The sequence below is a fragment of the Gadus morhua genome, chromosome 16 (assembly GCF_902167405.1).
Source record: "Gadus morhua chromosome 16, gadMor3.0, whole genome shotgun sequence".
Lineage (NCBI taxonomy): Eukaryota > Metazoa > Chordata > Actinopteri > Gadiformes > Gadidae > Gadus > Gadus morhua.
The window spans coordinates 34,751,705-34,762,720 of record NC_044063.1 but is presented as its reverse complement, the minus strand read 5'-3'; the positions used below and the strand labels follow the sequence as shown (position 1 = coordinate 34,762,720).

General features: G+C 48.9%; 1 long non-coding RNA gene across 1 annotated transcript; it reads left to right on the top strand.

Moving 5' to 3' along the window:
* Positions 1-8,720: 8,720 nt before the first annotated feature.
* On the top strand, positions 8,721-10,286 carry LOC115561494 (uncharacterized). The gene is made up of 4 exons (XR_003979927.1): positions 8,721-8,782; positions 8,857-8,973; positions 9,169-9,292; positions 10,247-10,286. It is a non-coding gene; the product is annotated as an uncharacterized LOC115561494 (long non-coding RNA).
* The last annotated feature ends 730 nt before the right edge of the window (positions 10,287-11,016 follow it).

Sequence of the window (11,016 nt, the reverse complement as noted above, 5' to 3'; positions counted from 1 at the left end):
GGGGACAGTTGTGGGGGGGCCCAAGGCAGAGGGGGGGCCCATGACCAAAAAAAAAAAAAAAGAATCCCCCCCCCATCAACAATCGCTCCGGAACCCCCCCCCGTCAACAATTGCTCCGGACCCCCCCCCCCCCCCCCATCAACAACCTGGCGCAGGGGGGCCCATCAGTACCTATAGTATAGGGGCCCAGGATTTGGTGCTACGGCCCTGTGTGTGTGAGTGTGTGTGTGTGTGTGTGTGTGTGTGTGTGTGTGTGAGACAGAAAGCATTTGTAAACACAAAGTCCTACTGTTGTCGTCTTCTCAAAAGTCTTCATATCAGAGAAAAGTGGTGAGCAGCAGTATAGAACCCAACCCTGAAAAACAGACAAACACAGCATTAGAACATACTCACTACACCATGTTTCATTTGGCAATGATCTTTATACAACAAGAATGTACTTTGTCAACTCAAATACCTTGTTCAGCCAGGGCTCACTGATAGAAGGTGATGTTGTTCATCTGTCATCCCCTGTTTTCAAATCATCTTCGTCTTCATCTTCCTCTCCTTCGGCTTCCATAGCCACCTCTTCTCCTTGGGCACCCACCTCTCCTCCTTCCTCCTCCACCTCCACCTCCACTTCATCATTTTCCCCAACAGCAGAGCCTGTCGCAAGTTCAGCAGCGGCTGCTGTGGCAGCAGCAGGTGTAAAAAATGAAGTCAATTTCAGCAGTGTATCTGCAATTCTTTTCTTCTCAGCTTTTTGTTTTCGTTTAGCACAACCACTATCATAATTCCGCTGCTTCATTTTCACCGAGTCGCATCCCTCTGCTTTGGTTTGAAGTACGTTATTTCGCGCTGCGCGCGTTACTACGTAATCATATTCGGTACTAGTCCAATGCACAATGGAGGGGGGCATGTGTGCTGGAAAATTATTATTTAGGCATTAGTTCGGCGTTATGTTGTTATTTTTGTTTATTTTTTTCTACTAGAAATGTTTTTTTTTTTGGCCATAAGTAATGGCTGGGGGGGGCAGATTTGGGGGCCCCTAATAAAGACAGATTTGGTTGGGGCCCTAGGCACTTGCCTAGGTTTGCCTAATGGAAGATCCGCCACTGGGTGGTGGTCCCTTGGTGGGTAACCTGAGAGGGTGGGGGTCCCGTGGTGGGTAGCCTGAGAGGGTGGGGGTCCCGTGGTGGGTAGCCTGAGAGGGTGGGGGTCCCGTGGTGGGTAGCCTGAGAGGGTGGTGGTCCCGTGGTGGGTAGCCTGAGAGGGTGGTGGTCCCGTGGTGGGTAGCCTGAGAGGGTGGTGGTCCCGTGGTGGGTAGAGGAGAGGGTGGTGGTCCCGTGGTGGGTAGCCTGAGAGGGTGGTGGTCCCGTGGTGGGTAGAGGAGAGGGTGGTGGTCCCGTGGTGGGTAGAGGAGAGGGTGGTGGTCCCGTGGTGGGTAGCCTGAGAGGGTGGGGGTCCCGTGGTGGGTAGCCTGAGAGGGTGGGGGTCCCGTGGTGGGTAGCCTGAGAGGGTGGTGGTCCCGTGGTGGGTAGCCTGAGAGGGTGGTGGTCCCGTGGTGGGTAGAGGCGACGGCAGGACGGTCCCTGGTAACTGCTGACGGTGACACAGCCAACGGGCCAATAGAAACACACTTCTATTGGAAAGGATGAAAAGTACATCAGAGTAAATAAAAGGGGGGGTCTGAGGACCCCGCCCGCACACACATGCATAGAAATATATACATATATATATATATATATGTATATATTTCTAAATATATGTGTTCTGTTACATGTATGTTTTCTCCTGTGTAATTCAGTCTTTTATGTTTATTGATGGTCCTGTGATGCCATCTACTGGCGGACTTTGGTATTGTTCTGGAATACGTTCTGATATGCATGCCTTTCACTCCATTACACTACATTCACTTGATCGGAAAGCATGGTACTCGCACTCGTCTTCATAATTGCGTCTCCTCTGGTTTCAAGTTAGCCTTTGAAAGCATCGTTGGTACGTTATCTGTATTGCTATGTTAAAGGGACTCTTACCTTTGTTGCATTTTTACACTTTTTTTGGATAAGGTTAAATTGGTATTAATAAGGTAATAACACTCTAATATGCAAGACAGACCCACCAGGAGTAAAAACAAACAATTATTTTACTCTCATAATATTTAGTTAAAACTTCAACCAATAAAATTCTTCGGACCGAATGACCTTATTGGCCGACAGACCTGTCTGTTTGCTGCATGGATATATAAGGTTTTCCGTCTGCTTCTTGTGGCGCATTCGGGCCCGCGTCATCAAGGCGCGTCCTCAACTAGAGGGTTTGTTTTGATTCCACGGCAGACAGTAGCGAGTAGCGACCGTAGCGACTGACGATGGCAGACCAAAGTGGTCCACGGCGTACTGAAACTGCACCATTCAGTCCGATTAGGGGACTCATCTCGGACTCAGACTCACAGAGTTACCCTCCTCTGGAGCCTCAGGAAGACCTCCAGACTGTTGGCCACCAACTGCACCATTCAGTCCGACAAGGGGACCCGATTCGGCCTCAGAAGCCAAGTGGTCCTGCTCCCCTGGATGATTCTCAGGACCTCCAGACCGTTGGCAACCAACCGCACCACTTAGTCCGATTAGGGGACCCGTTTCGGACTCAGACGCGAAGTTGTCCCGCTACTCTGGAGCTCCGGGAAGACCTCCAGACCGTTGGCACCCAACCGCACCACTCAGTCCGATTACGGGACCCATTTCGGACTCAGACGCGACGTTGTCCCGCTACTCTGGAGCTACAGGAAGACCTCCAGACCGTTGGCACCCAACCGCACCACTCAGCCCGATTACGGGACCCATTTCGGACTCAGAGGCGACGTTGTCCCGCTACTCTGGAGCTACAGGAAGACCTCCAGACCGTTGGCACCCAACCGCACCACTCAGCCCGATTACGGGACCCATTTCGGAGTCAGACGCGACGTTGTCCCGCTACTCTGGAGCTACAGGAAGACCTCCAGACCGTTGGCACCCAACCGCACCACTCAGTCCGATTACGGGACCCATTTCGGACTCAGACGCGACGTTGTCCCGCTACTCTGGAGCTACAGGAAGACCTCCAGACCGTTGGCACCCAACCGCACCATTCAGTCCGATTAGGGGACCCATTTCGGCCTCAGACGCTACGTTGTCCCGCTACTCTGTTTGTAATGCTCATACACCTTTCTTATACTCAGTGGGACCACTGTCCTTCAACATGGGGCCTCAAAACGGTATCACACGAAGCCCATAAAATTACAGTGAGCCACCTGCTAAATTTCTTGTTTACTAGACCCCTGGTAGATATTATGACCCCTGGGAGTCTAAACATAACCGATGGGAGTCTAAACATAACCCATGGGAGTCTAGAACTTTTGTACTGTAGCGACCCTGGGACAGTTAAATAGTTTGTGTGTTATGTGTTACATTATATTTCGTTGTCCGCTATGCCAGTTGTTCTATGTGCATGTATTGTAATGTTCTTCTTGTCAATCAGCGTGGGGGCGAATCATTAGGTCAGCTGGGGGAGGGCCTTGGAAGAACAGGAGGGTGGGGGCCTGCACGCGAGTGAGACCGTGTTCGGGGTTGCCGGGGTAACCGGGGTTTGTTTTGTGTCGGTTTTCTGCCGTTGGTTACAATGTTACGGGTTTCAGTGACCTGGTTTTGGTTCATTAAAACTACCTTCAACTACTAATGACTCGACATCATTATGTCACCGGCGAGGTCGTTACAGTACTCTAAAAAATAACGCTTAGGGGGTGGAGCATTGGAGGAAGGCGGGATGATTTGAATGTGCTGTAATTCTCAAATGCAACAAAGGTAAGAGTCCCTTTAAGGGGGTTTGATGTATAATGAGATTAAGGAAACTTTGTAAACAAATTAGATGGATGGATATTCTTACGTTAGCAAGCCAATTTAGTAGCTAAGCTAATTTTACAGCATTCTGTTATTCTCATACTGAAATGCTGTACTTCCATTCCTCAGTTTTACCCTACTTCACCTCACCATAAAGAGTGAACTGTAACTTTTCGTCTGCGTGGTTTGATGGAGAGGAGTTTATACCATCTGTCAACCCTGGCAAGGTGCTGGGGGTACTGCAATCTCAGTAGAAGTCATGGGTGAAAAATGCAGGAACCCCAAAATTGCACATATACATATATATACAAATAACATGGTATAAGCATTTCAAGAAGTATTAAAAACACACAGGGTAAAGATAAGTGCTGGCAGATAAGTGCAAAATAGATTAAATGAATAAATAAAAAAATAGGAATATAAAAAAAGATAAATAAGAGATAGTAAAACCATTCACACATCCATACCATCCTTTCACATAAAAGAAGCCTCCAATGAATAAGAGGGTAAGGGTTAGGGTTATGGGTAGCATAGCCCTAACCCCCGTCCCCGAGCCCAATGGACGCTGTCCTGGGTCGTCTGGAGTTGAAGGAGAGACCGTTGTTTAAGGTGACCGCATCGGGGGTCCACCTCCTCTATGCTGTCTCTCACAAAGCTGCTGAAGGCCTCAGTGCAGTGGAGCTGGTGAAGGGATAGCTCGATGGAAACAGAGAGGAGAGGAATGACGAGACGGGCCTGAGGGACTTCAGCTCTGGCTGTTCCAACGCGACGTCGATGTCTTTGATAACGGTAACGGCTGTTTGTTCCCTAAGACCGTTGTTTATGTCTACCTAAAAACCACCGGTCTGATGCCAGGCCTGGGGGAGGGGGATCTAAGCAGGACCGCAGTGAGGTGTCTGAGGGTCGCTCCCGGGAACCTGTGGGCCTGAACCTCCGACCGTTTAAATGTGGGGGTGGGGGCGATGTTAGAATCCCCCATAATGATAAGAGGCTTCCTAATGGCCAGAGCCCACTGGGAGGCTAGGGGGGTACCAATGGTTTGGTGAGGGAGGGGGGTCCTGGGTTGAACAAAAGGAAGGAGGTGGAGAGGGGGGGGGGGGAGAGGGGGGGGGGGAGGAGAGGAGGGAGGGGGGGGGGGGGGGGGAGAGGAGGAGAGGCTGGGGTCAGTGGGGGCCATTGGACTATGCCAGGTGAGCTAGGGATCAATACACGCTGGGTAATGGTTCTGCTTGGGACATCTAAAACAGTGTTGGAGGGGGTGAGTGAGGGGGAGAATGAACTCGGGCAGTAAAGGAGAACAGTTTTGGTTGTTTATTATTTGAATCAGTGCTAATATCACTCTGCTTGTTGTTTCCAGGAGCAGGTTCTGCTAGTCGGGAGAGTGGTGGAGAAACCAAAGGTACAGGCGCCCCCTGGTGGACGACGGGGGGGCTGGCGCTGTCCGAGTGAGAGGCCATTAGATCTAGTGACTAAAGGGGGGGGGGGGGGGGGGGGGGGCAGGTGTGATAGTAGAGGGGGGGGGGGGAACCTTGGGTTAGGTTAAGGGAAAGAGGTGGGAGGGCCAGGAGAGAGGGGATAACGGGAGGTTTAAACGGTAAAGTGAGTGTGTTGGGGTGTCTAAGAGGGGCTAGGGGGACCTGTGGTGGTGTAGGGAGCGGGGGGACGCCCTACTCCCCCTGAGTAGCGGGGGGGTGGGCGGGGGGGGCCCTACTCCCCCTGGTGAGTAGCAGGGGGGTGGGCGGGGGGGCCGAGGTGGTTAACAGGGAGTGTGGAGGAGGAAGTCAGTCGGCTAGTGGGCTACGGCAACAACAATTACCCTCAACAATCGTGTCCACAATTTGCCGTGAAACCCAAACCCCGAAACCCGCCTCCACAGCGGCACGCGTGGATACTGTAGGTATAACACGCTGTTTTACGTTGAAATGCTACGTATCCAGTGTTCATGGAAACGTACACCGTCAACGTTTTTTCTTGGCGACTGGGTTGCACACGCACACACACACACACACACACACACACACACACACACACACACACACACACACACACACACACACACACACACACACACACACACACACACACACACACACAGGACAGAGCAGACTGAGCGTCTCGGTCCCAACTATATATAGAACCGGAACTAGAACTATAGCGGTCCCGAAGCAGTGCTTAGCTTCGCTGTCTTTGCTTTTGATGTGAAACTGGTTTTTTGTACAAACTCGAACAATTAATCCACAGGACGATTAACCATTCACTTGTTCTGATAGTTAACCGATTTAATCTCTCTCTCTCTCTCTCGCTCTCTCGCTCTCTCGCTCTCTCGCTCTCTCTCGCTCTCTCTCTCTCTCTCTCTCTCTCTCTCTCTCTCTCTCTCTCTCTCTCTCTCTCTCTCTCGCTCTCTCTCTCTCTCTCTCTCTCTCTCTCTCTCTCGCTCTCTCTCGCTCTCCCTCTTGCTTCCTCAAGTACTTCCCCTTCCAACAGTTCTGTGTGTGTGTGTGTGTGTGTGTGTGTGTGTGTGTGTGTGTGTGTGTGTGTGTGTGTGAGACCAGACCCCCCAGACCCTCTCCTCAGACCAGACCCCCCAGACCCTCTCCTCAGACCAGACCCTCTCCTCAGACCAGACCCCCCAGACCCTCTCCTCAGACCAGACCCCCCAGACCCTCTCCTCAGACCAGACCCTCTCCTCAGACCAGACCCCCCAGACCCTCTCCTCAGACCAGACCCCCCAGACCAGACCCCCCAGACCCTCTCCTCAGACCCTCTCCTCAGACCAGACCCCCCAGACCAGACCCTCTCCTCAGACCAGACCCCCCAGACCAGACCCCCCAGACCAGACCCCCCTGACCAGACCCCCCAGACCAGACCCCCCAGACCCTCTCCTCAGACCAGACCCCCCAGACCAGACCCCCCAGACCAGACCCTCTCCTCAGACCAGACCCTCACAGCTTGTTCCTCACAGAGAGAAAACTAACTTGAGATCTCTTCTGCTTCTTCCTGCTCACTCACTGTCTCACTCTCTCTCTGTCTCACTCTCTCTCTGTCTCACTCTCTCGCTGTCTCACTCTCTCTCTGTCTCACTCTCTCGCTGTCTCACTCTCTCTCTGTATCACTCTCTCTCTGTCTCTCTGTCTCTCGCTCTCTATCTCTCCTCTCTCGGTTCCTGAAGTAATTCCCGTTCCAACAGTTTGGTGTGCGTGTGTGTGTGTGTGTGTGTGTGTGTGTGTGTGTGTGTGTGTGTGTGTGTGTGTGTGTGTGTGTGTGTGTGTGTGTGTGTGTGTGTGTGTGTGTTTTGAGAGTGGATAAGTGTATGATTGCATCATTATGCATGTAACTGTATTTGTTCAGGAGGTGGCTAATGACACCACTACCTTATAAGGGGGATGTTACCATACTCTATCTCTCTCTGTACCTGACTCTAAGAGGTGTGTGTGTGTGTGTGTGTGTGTGTGTGTGTGTGTGTGTGTGTGTGTGTGTGTGTGTGTGTGTGTGTGTGTGTGTGTGTGTGTGTGTGTGTGTGTGTGTGTGTGTGTGTGTGTGTGTGTGTGTGTGTGTGTATTGTGCGCGAGCACTGCATTCATAACATTCGTCTTCACAGATATCACGTGCCCGCACTGAGAGAGGCGTGTCCCGGGTTTTTTCAACTGCGAGTCAACGGTGTCGCAGCGAAGAGACTTTCTTTGACTTCCTTTCACCTGATTAACTTGTTTTAGAAACACTCTAACCTCCGTTTCTTCCCTTACATTTAAACTTTTACAACTTTATACCGTATGGACGCAATATAATCCCGGAGTAGAAACGATAAGGTAAGGTAGGCTGACAGTTTACTACCGTTTATATTGTCTTTAGGTTATGTATATGATAATGAACAACCAGTTTACTAGCGTTAATATTGTCATTAGGTTGCTGTATATAATAATGACCTCATCTCGGTATGTGTCTCCGTGTATCGCTTATCAATTAAAGACAGAGTTTACTGTAGAGAATACATTAGTTCATGTTTCACTGCTTTTCTGACCCGTGTGGTAAATTGAACACTGCGTTCAATATTCAAGAGATTCGTTTGTCTTGATGCTACTCCGAATTAAAGGAAGGACGTTACAGAAGTCCTTTCAATGTGGTGATATTTAGATATAAGTTATATATTTGTGCGTATTGACTATCGATGTGTTGAGCTTCACCAGTTGATCTATATTGAATCTGTGGTTCAGTAATGTGACAGAATTCAGACTTTGGTCCAGTGGAGAAATTGTTCTAACGTTCTTTACTTTAATTCTACCGCAATGCATTTTTTAAGTCTATTGTATATCTTTTTTGCGTTGTAGTTTAAGCACAGTTACAGTCTCCAAGGTGTTTAATAATTCATCTGTCATCTTCTGTACCCATCTGTACTGTAGTGAGGGCGGTGTGGTTATGTTGTGGGGTTCATATTGATGGTCTATGACGTCCATAATGCTTTAGTGTGACGCAGTCTCAATGACCTCTCTCAATAAACGGCTGAAGTTGAAAAGGCAATTGAAGTGATGGATGAGTTGTGTTTGTCTCCAGTCTACTATGGATGAGGAGAGAGAGGAGGGGGGTCCTACCTCTAAGACCACTCTGTCTGGGGAACATGGCCGCCGGAGCAAAGCTAAGAGGTAAGAAGAGGATCTCTCTGTCTGTGACTGTTGTCCATCTCAGAGCTCAGCAGTGATGCATCATGACTCCATCATTAGTCTGAGTAATAGGTGTGTGTGTGTGTGTGTGTGTGTGTGTGTGTGTGTGTGTGTGTGTGTGTGTGTGTGTGTGTGTGTGTGTGTGTGTGTGTGTTGAAGCCCAGAGCAGCAGCAGAGAGCAGACTCCCCTGGACCCAGCTGTGTCTCCATGAAGAGTGACCAGTCTATGGATCATCCTGTTACCTTTAAAGATGGAAATCAGTCTATTGAGAAGAGGTGAGGATTTATCAGAGATCATAACGATACAGCTTCTATCAAACGTCCATAAATCCTGGTTCTTGTTTTTCTAGAAGAGTCCAGCAGGAGAGAGCAGACTCCCCTGGACCCAGCTGTGTCTCCATGAAGAGTGGCTGGTCTATGGATATACCATTGGTGTTTAAAGATGGACGCCCCCCCAGAGAGGAGAGGTAGGACTTTTAAACAGACGAGGAAAACAGACCAGTTGGTTGTTATCAGTCTCTACTGCTGCTGATATTTACGTGTGTGTGTGTGTGTGTGTGTGTGTGTGTGTGTGTGTGTGTGTGTGTGTGTGTGTGTGTGTGTGTGTGTGTGTGTGTGTGTGTGTGTGTGTGTGTGTGTGTGTGTGTGTGTGTGTGTTGAAGCCCAGAGCAGCAGCAGAGAGCAGACTCCCCTGGACCCAGCTGTGTCTCCATGATGAGTGGATGGAACATCCTCTATGGAACATCCTTTTAACTTTAAAGATGGAAATCAGTCTATTGAGAAAAGGTAAGCATTGATTAGAGATGATGATTTGGGCTGTAGTCTTAAATTCAACCAACTCTCTGACCAATCGATTGGTCGATGGTGAAAAGATGATTATAAAACAATGCGTCCGTTATCTCTAGATCAACAGAATCTACCACAGTGCGTTGTACTCTACCTGCTAGCCTCAACATCACATAAGGGCTGTTTGGAGAAGGGCAGTGGGTTTCAGACCCCCTCTCGGTCCGAGTCCACTCGGTTAGGGCAGAGCTTCAATATGTAGCAGACAGCGGACGAGCCACGGAGCGTCGGGCAGCGTCGTTTATAGACGACACCACCGAAGAATTGATTATAGCTTTTATCTGTGTGTAATATAACGGGGCCCACTGGATGCTGCTGGGATTAGTGACAAGAAGCCAATTCTGATGTGTTCCCACTCAAAGCCTAGCGAGCGTTAAACACGAAGGGGGATGAAGAATCACAGACGTATTAAGAAAAAAGTACTCATGCCACCATTTTAGCTGATCTGCCCACAAACTTACTCTACACTTTGCATGCTATTTTGTCTTCCTTTTTAACCAAATGCTGCCAGATCGATGACTTGGTTGGAATCAATGAGTTAGTAGCGGAGTAAAGGTTGAGTAAGTTAGGACTAGCGGTCTTCCTTATGGGCCAGTTCAACGTTGAGGAACCCGGGGGTTTGACCTCTTGTCTTATAAGTCCTATAGTTTATTAAACCATATGATTGTTTAAACAGAAATTACTAAGCCTTCAACATTATTTTTATTCATAATTAATGTTATTTCTAACACAATATAGCCCGTCAATCAAATTTAAAACACATCGGTCTGCATTTGTCCCTCCCGGCCCTAAAATAATAATCGATTATCCAGTCAACCAACCGACCAGAACTTGACAGCCCTAGAGATTATATCGGTACAGCTTCTATCAAACGAAATCCTGTTTCTTGTTTTCTAGAAGAGTCCAGCAGCAGAGAGCAGACTCCCCTGGACCCAGCTGTGTCTCCATGAAGAGTGACCACTCTATGAATCATCCTGCTGAGTTGAAAGATGGAAATCAGTCTATTGAGAAGAGGTGAGGATTTATCATATATTATAAAGATACAGCTTCTATCAAACATCCATTAATCCTGGTTCTTGTTTTTCTCAAAGAGTCCAGCAGGAGTGATCAGACTCTTATTATCAGACTTTGCTGGTACTGATGTTTCCAAGTCAGGAAAAATTAAAGTGTGTGTGTGTGTGTGTGTGTGTGTGTGTGTGTGTGTGTGTGTGTGTGTGTGTGTGTGTGTGTGTGTGTGTGTGTGTGTGTGTGTGTGTGTGTGTCTGTGTCTGTGTCTGTGTGTTGAAGCCCAGAGCAGCAGCAGAGAGCAGACTCCCCTGGACCCAGCTGTGTCTCCATGAAGAGTGACCACTCTATGAATCATCCTGCTGAGTTGAAAGATGGAAATCAGTCTATTGAGAAAAGGTAAGTATTGATTAGAGATGATGATTTGTGCTGTAATCTTAAATTCAACCAACTCTCTGACCAATCGATTGGTCGACGGTGAAAAGATGATTATAAAACAATGTGCAAGTTATCTCTGGATCAACATAATCTACCACAGTGCGTTGTACTCTACCTGCTAGCCTCAATATCACATAAGGGCTGTTTGGAGAAGGGCAGTGGGTTTCAGACCCCCTCTCGGTCCGAGTCCACTCGGTTAGGGCAGAGCTTCAATATGAAGCAGA